Consider the following 8,429-nt stretch of genomic DNA (forward strand, 5'->3'; position numbering starts at 1 on the left):
TGTACTTAAGTACTTTGTTCTCAGTGAGTCTACACACAAATAAATTTGCAGTCAGTAAAAGTAATATTTCACTGTTGGTTACTGTTTTCTGTTTAAGTAACTTCCTCCAGACCATAACATCTACATTAACCTGACTTTAAATAAGTCTGATTACAGCTGTAGATGTAGTCATTTCTTTATATTGTCAAGGTGTCTCCCTGGAAATGTAACAGTCCTCCTTCCTTCCTCGGATCTGCCAGTTTGTATACCATTTTTCACAGTGTGTTTAGATTTTTCTTATCTGGACTACTGACAGCTAAAGTTTAAAGTTCTTTAGCATATCAAATTCCCGCTGAAGTCTTGCCATTTCACCATTTGGAAGCCCTCCTTTCTGTAACACGGGAGAATAACAATTACATTCCTGAGAAGTCTGTATTTGTATGGAGATAAACAGTTCTGTTGACTTCCTTTGTTTTATTCACAGTATTGTTCCAGTATGCCAATGATGTTGTCTGGCAGGGTACACATGTTCAAGCTTTCAACATTCTAACACTGTAACTCTCACAACTAATCTAGAAATAAAATCATATATGCCAAATGGAAGAAGCCGTTTCCTCTTTGTTTGCAGGTTTGTACGCTGTAATAACAGTTAATGAGCTGAAGTATATAGATTTCAGTCGATCTGTTCATAACAGACCCATTTACTGGGTTTTTATGGGCAAATCTGGTCGCTTTGTGGTTGTAATGCTGCCGAGTGCAGCTGCTCCATTGCATTTCCCCTGTTAGATCTTTGGGTGCATCCAACCAGAGCTGTAGACATCCTAACCAAAAGCCTAATCCAAATGCATCAAGATTAGTACTAGAGGAGAAATTAAAGCAGGATGTACTCCTCCTCCTGCTCTGGCTCCCACTTGCCTACATTCTGCAACCATCTGCACTGCATGACAATTCAGAAGAGTGATGCTATCAAGTGTTCTCTTAAGGGATGCTCCGATGCTGTGTACCAGCAAACAGAGCCAACAACAGAGCCAGCAAACAGACCAACAACAAACTGCAGCCTGCAACCAATGTTGGATAATGCTAATCACTGTCCTGGCACATAAGAACCAACATGGGAAACTTAGACGGTAGAGATGAGAAATACTTTTACTGGCAGGTTTTTTTTTCCAGAGAGAAAAGGAGCACAGAAGACGGAGCTGAGAAATCTGTGGGAGTACCAACAGTTGAGTTGTAGCCTTGCTTCTTAGTTTTATTTGCTTGGATACAGCTTAAAATGCACGAGAGGCAGCTGAGGAAATTATTTCATATATATGTAAGAAACTGTTACGTTGCGTGTTTACCCTATGTCGAGATGGCTATGGAAGGAGGTGGTGTTGGAGGCTGACACTTGTGAAATCTCAAAATGATCTTACGCCATTAGTCAGGTAGTTACTTGCTTTATTTCTGCCTGGTAGTGCCCTGGGACTAAATCACATCTTTCATTTGTCAGCTAGCTCAAAGAGTTGGACAACACCACACAGATTTCAGGCAACATTCCTTTTGGTTCCTTTGGCTTTTACGAGCAGAGTGTCCCAGACATAAAACATTAAAACAGCTGCCCATTTGAGCTGCCACTGCATTGTTTTCTGGTGGCTGTAAATGTTGCTGCATGTGCCCATGCCTCGCTCCTGTTCAATCAAACCAGCTATGAAAAGATAATTGTAGGGTAAATGGGACTTTCTCTTTTATTCAGCTGATGTTTGGTTTCCTTTGGGAGTATGGAAACTCTGATCTGATGCATAAAGCAGGAAGAAGTCCAAGTGCTTCACTGACAGTATCATGTGTGCTTCTAACTGCTTTTAACATAAGATGCTGGTGGTTTTTTTTTATTAAATTATTATTTATTTTCTGTGATCTCAGAGGGAATATGTTTAGTTTCTCAGAGCTGTTTGTTTGGTTAAGATGGCTAAGACCCACTGTCTCTCCCTCTATGGGATAATAACCCAGAGGAAGAGTTTCTCAGAACAGTTAACAATCATTCTTATTCTCTCAGGAATTTCTTGGCTGTGTTAGTCACGGACTTGTCTTCAGCATACCCTGACAGTTGCTGAACTGGAGCAGGAATTACACTAGAGACTTGTGACTTCACATCTGCTCTGTGAGCCTGTGCGTGCCTGTAGGCAGGCAAAAAAAAAAATAAAAAATCAGGCTTTATGGATCAGAACCATGGCACTCATTACAGAATAGGAAATACCATTGTTTAGTATTCACGGACACTAGCATTGGGAAATCTTTGATCTATTTATTACTGGCATTCCATCAATGTAAGAACTTAAAATTTAGCCATTATTTATAATATAACCATGGCATCTAAGCAGAAGTACATTTCAAAGAGGTTACGGTTTTCCTAAAGGCTGTGTGCAATGATATATTTGTATATATGCAGGGTGTGTATATGTACGTGCACACACCAGCAGGATATTTTAATCAGTCTGAGTAGTACACATGTAAATAATCTCAGCACTTCGCAAGTATGAGATTTCACCTCTGAATACAAATAAACTGATAAAAACCCTCTTACAGTAAAAACAGGATGGAGAACGATAGTTTCATGTCAAAGTAGGTATACCTGGTTGAAAAGGGCTTTGTGCACAACAGCTGATACATGCTCTTTGTATGCTTTAGCTCTGTGTTGCCTTGGAATTGATAAAGCAGTCAGGGTAGTTGCTGTGAAACTCTTGGACACCTTCCACCCCCTGATAACTGTATCGATGTGAATGAGAGTTTGATTGTGATACTGAAATTGCCCTCCACTCCTTTTCTGCCCACTTTCTTTCACTATTGTTCTCGTTCTCGGGGGATTTTTTATTTTTTTATTTTTTTTTCTGTGGGCCTCTGCTGTGGAATACTTCTTCTTCTGTTACTACAACTCTGATCCCTTTATTATTGGAGGATACAGCTCTTTGGTGGAACCCAGGGGCCCCACGTGTATTTAAAATAAGGCAACTGGGGTTATTTTTGATCTTTCCTGAAAACACGTAAGATGAAGGAGAGACAGACGAATGTAAAGCAATTGATAATGTTTCTGTTCTCTAGAAAGGAAAAGTCTGAAATTGGAAGCATGCTTAGATTTCAGAAGATCATAGTTTAAAAAAAAAAAAAAAAAAAAAGTTGAAAATAATAATGTTCTCTGGGCTGTTATACTGGATGATAATGATGTCTGAGGAAGGCACTTGGTGTAACAACCACTGGAATTAAGTTTAAAGGAATTAATTTCTATCAAGTACTTTGCAGCCTGGCCATTCTTGGATATTTAAGTGCAAGCAGCTAGTGTTCAAGTCGGAGTATCTACATGGAAAAAACGTTGTCTGAACTTCAGATAGCTGCTTCACCAAGTATCACTGCATGATTAGCACTGCATATCCCTTACCCATTTGAAAGGTAATTGTGTTTGATAGATAATTCCCATGTATAAGGTAACCATAGCCTCAAACAAGCATGGCTTGGATCCAGCAAAGCACTTAAGTACATGTTTAAACTTAAGCATGAGCCAATCCCATTGATATAGGTTGAGTTCAATACTGCTACTCACAGGCTTAAGTACTTTGCTGGACTGGGGCCTGAAGTCAAACTCCAAAGGATGCCTTATCCCTGGAGATGCTTATTATGGAAAGTTTTTATTGTTAATGCTGAGGTTTTAGTATTCATATTGAATTTCAATCCCTTTTCATTTTCTCAAAAAATCTTTAAAAGCTGTTCCTTCTCCCAGCTGCCTGTTTTTCTGGCTTGACCTCCTGTTATCTTTTCTCCCATTTTCTCTTCCAGGCATCAGCAGAACTCATTACTTTTAAACAGCTACAGCAGTTTTGTTTATATGGTGCTTAAAAGAAAGTTTGGGAGAAAGAAACCAAGACCATCCCAGCATACACCTAGTACAGACAGAAATCAGGCAGTTTCTCTGAGGTCAAGGGCTTTTCTAAACAATAGGGAAGTGAGAAGAAAGATGCTAAGAGTTATTCTTCATGTAGACCTTCCCACTAACCCTCTTGAAAGCTTCAAGTCACTTTTATCTGACTTTGTTCTCTTCGCTCTCTCTTTCTCCTAAGCTGTTATGGATGCTGTAGCACAAGGGGTACCGAGATTAGATGTTGATGCTGGCAAACAGCTCGAGGCTTTTGAGTGTTACTGCCACTCAGCAGAGAGAGCGTAAATAAGAACAGAGGGAGAATGTGCCCGCTGTTACTAAGGCACCAAAATTAAGCTTTGATCAAAGTCTTGTGGTAACTATTTGCTTGATAGGATGAAATAGCTTTTGAAAGTTATCCTTTGAAACTAAGTTTTTCAAGTAACGGTGTTTTTTTTTTTTTTTTGGTGTGTTTTTTTTTTTTTTTTGTAACCCTTATTTCCCAGCATAAAAATTAAAATTTTCAGAGGAGGGAGAACCAAGAACACTGCCTGATCGGTAGCAATTCCAGCAGCCAGGGGGAACAGAGAAAGAGAGAGGAGGAGAGCTGTGTTTTCCATTTACATTATTCAGAAAGAATTGTGGTTAAGCAGATCCCTAAATGTGAAGTTATCAGCCAGGTAAGACGGAAAGAATTGCGTACTGTTCCTTAGTAAAAGTCAGACAGCTGGGTCTTAGAGCACAGGAGTGGCACACAGAGCAGGAATGAAGAACTGAAAAGCTCTTCAAGCTGGATGGGATGATTCCAGTTCAGAGCAGTCACTTATAACAGACAGCAACCCCTTCGTATAGGCATGGTGGTTGGTTAAGAGAATAGAAGAAACTGAGATGATTCAGGTGTGACCATTGTGCTCCTGACTCCGGGTTTCTTTTTCTTCACACGGGGGAAGGCAGCTTCCCCATAACATAGCTCATGCGTCTGGGTTTTTTCCATTTTCCAAGAAATAAACATTCTTATAAATAAGTCAGTGCATGTGGCATGCTGTGGTCTGACACTAGCTGTGAATGACAAAGACAAAAATAAAGTCGAGACTGAGAGAATATCCTCAGAAACAAGTCTATCCAGCGTAAATCTCAACAGTGATTTCAGGATTAACAGGTGGGTACAGTGTGATCTTGTAAGGTTGTTTTTCCTCTTCAAATAGATAATGTGATTGCAACAAATTTGGTTTAATACTCATAAAAGAGATTAAAATGGAGTGTGTGAGTATATTCTGTGGTTGGATAGTTCACAGGCCAAAGCCATTTGAATGTATTAAGTTGCCTGGCTTACTCGTAATGATTTCATCCTACATTGCACTGTTGCAGTCAAGCTGTATTTTATTTTTTTAAGCTATGTGAACATTCACATTTCATACCTCTAGCCAGATAAAAACAGATGCAGAGAAATGGTTTCTGTTGTGTTAGTGCAATGATTTAAGAATGTCATACCTTCTCAGTCGTATAATTAGCAAGTGGTGCCTTTTCTAATGGTGTATCTAAACCCATTTTTAAATGAACAGGCATGTTTGAGACAGCATAGTAACTAAACTGAGAAAAGCACCCACCTCTATAAATGACACAAAGGAACAAAACACTGCCCCTTCCTTTCTCTAGGACAATGCAAGTGATGTATATGAGGCATGTCACCATTTTGCTAGAAAGCAAATAATGCTCAAACATTCTATTCTAACTATTCCTTAATCATTATTGATGTGTTCTCTTTATCATAGGGCAGTGATCTGTGTTGCCAAGCAGTTGGTGAGGGCCGAGTTTTAATCTAATTCTAGCACGAACCATTCTTCAACTGACAGTATCTTTAGCCTTCATGTCCCAGAAATGCAAGTAAATGAGAAAATGGCCAGTGCTCTGTTAAGATGTGGTGATATCCTGTATCATAGGCTAGGCAGGTTTGCAACTGTTAAAGAAGCCATGGACAGTTTGTGGGATTGGGAATACGTAGAAATCTGTTCCTTGTTCTGGTCAATTACACTGAGCCTGTGCTGAGGATGCGTCCTGGGCACGTGTGAGAAAATAATTGCTTATCGGTGCTCTCCACCTGGATGTGGCTGTTCTTTTGCTCACTTTATTGCTGCTTCTCTGTAGATGAAAATCAGACCGCAGATGATTGTACATGAAAAACTTGTATGGCTGAGTTTCAGGGCACGACATCTCCCTTCACATTTGGACTGCTAAAAGGAAGACATGCAGAAAGTTTCCACTCCTACATTGCCTTCTTATCACAAAAGACAAATATAGCCTGGGGAAAGCATTCCGAGACAGGCTACTTACAACCACAAGAAAGAATTGGGAACGATTTCAAATAGGAAGGGAAACTTGATTCTGGGAATTGTGCCCTGTGTAGATGGTCATGACATGCTTGTAAGTGATATCAAGTAGGAAGGCAAAGCATTTGTGCCCACATGCAGCTGACCAGGTGCCTACTGGGGAGCCATGGACTTGGCTGAGAGGTACCTGGCACTGTATGAGTATCATAGAATGGCCTGGGTTGGAAAGGATCTTAAAAGATCACCTAGTTTCAACCCCCCTGCTCTGGGCAGGGTTACCAACCACTACACAAGGCTGCCCAGAGCCACATCCAGCCTGGCTTCGAATGCCTCAAGGGATGAGGCATGCGCAGCCTCTGGGCAACCTGTTCCGGTGCCTCACCACCCTCTGAGTGAAAAACTTCCTCCTAATTTCTAACCTAAATCTCCCCTGTCTTACTTGAAAACCCTTCCCCTTTGGCCTATCGCTACCAACACATGTAAACAGGCATTCCCCCTCCAGTCTATACGCTCTCTTCAAGTATTGGAAGGCCGCAATGAGGTCTCCCCAGAGCCTTCTCTTCTCCAAGCCAAAAAAGCCCAGTTCCCTCCACCTTTCTTCATAGGAGTCACAGAATCACAGAATTATAGGGGTTGGAAGGGACCTCAAGAGATGATCAGATCCAGCCCCGCTGCCACAGCAGGTTCCCTAGAGCAGGTTGCCCAGACAGGAGAAGGTAGGTGTCCAGGCGTCCAGAGAAGGAGACTCCACAACCTCCCTGGGCAGCTTGTCCCAGTGCTCCATCACTCTCACCACGAAGAAGTTCTTTCTCAAGTTGGTGCGGAACTTCCTGGGCTCCATCTTGTGGCCATTTCCCCTTGTCCTGTCCCCGCAAACCACTGAAAAGAGGTTGGCCAAATCCCTCTGTCTCCCATACCTCATGTATTATTTATTCACATTGATGAGATCCCCTCTCAGTCTTCTCTTCTCCAGGCTGCACAGCCCCAGGTCTCTCAGCCTTTCCTCACAGGGAAGATGCTCCAGGCCCCGTATCAGCTTTGTGGCCCTCTGCTGGACTCTTTCCAGGAGATCCCTGTCTTTCTTGTACCGGGGAGCCCAGAACTGGACACAGGACTCCAGGTGAGGCCCTACCAGGGCAGAGTAGAGGGGGAGGATCACCTCCCTTGACCTGCTGGCCACGCTCGTTTTAATGCATGCCAGGATCCCACTGGCCCTCTTGGCCATCAGGGCATACTGCTGGCTCATGGCCAACCCATTGTCCACGAGGACCCCCAGGTCCTTCTCCTCAGAGCTCCTCTCCAGCAGGTCGTCCCCCAGCCTGAAGGTGGACACTATTCCCTCATCAAGGTCGTCGATGAAGATGTTGAACAAGACCGGACCCAGCACCGACCCCTGGGGAACACCGCCAGTCACAGGCCTCCAGCCAGACTCTGTGCCGCCGATCACCACCCCCCTCTGAGCTCAACCAGTCAGCCAGTTCCCAGCCCACCTCACTATCCACTCCTCTATCCCACACTTTCTCAGCTTTGCTAGCAGCATGTCAAGGGAGACAGCACCAAAAGCCTTGCTGAAGTCAAGGCAGATGACATCCACTGCTCTCCCCCCATCTACCCAGCTGGTGATGCCATCACAGAAGGCATCAAGGTTGGTCGAACACCACTTCCCCTTGGTGAATCCATGCTGACCACTCCTCATAACCTTCTTCTCTCCCAATTGCTTGGAGATGGCCTCCAGAACAAGCTGCTCCAACACCTTTCCAGGGACAGAGGTGAGACTGACTGGCCTGTAGTTTCCTGGATCCTCCTTCTTGACCTTTTTGAAGACGGGAGTGACATTGACTATCCTGCAGTCCTCAGGCACCTCTCCCGTTCTCCAGGACCTTTCAAAGATGATAGAGAAAGGTTTGGCGATCACCTCTGCCAGCTCCCTCAGCACATGTGGATGTATCCCCTCAGGGCCAATGGATCTGTGTGCATTGACCCCACTCAGATTCTCCCAAACCACTCCCTCGTCAAGCAGGGGGGAGCCCTCCATTTCCCAGACTTTTTCTCTTCCCTCCGGGGTCCAGGAGTCCTGGGAGGTAGTCTTTGAAGCAAAGACTGAAGCAAAGAAAGCATTCGATATCTCCACCTTCTCAGCATCCCCTGTTACCAGGACACCCCCCTCATTCAGCAGGGGACCCACGTTATCCCTAGTCTTCCTTTTACTGTTTGCATACTTAAAACTTTATTATCCTTTA

This window comes from Aythya fuligula, chromosome 5 (genome assembly GCF_009819795.1).
Source record: "Aythya fuligula isolate bAytFul2 chromosome 5, bAytFul2.pri, whole genome shotgun sequence".
Lineage (NCBI taxonomy): Eukaryota > Metazoa > Chordata > Aves > Anseriformes > Anatidae > Aythya > Aythya fuligula.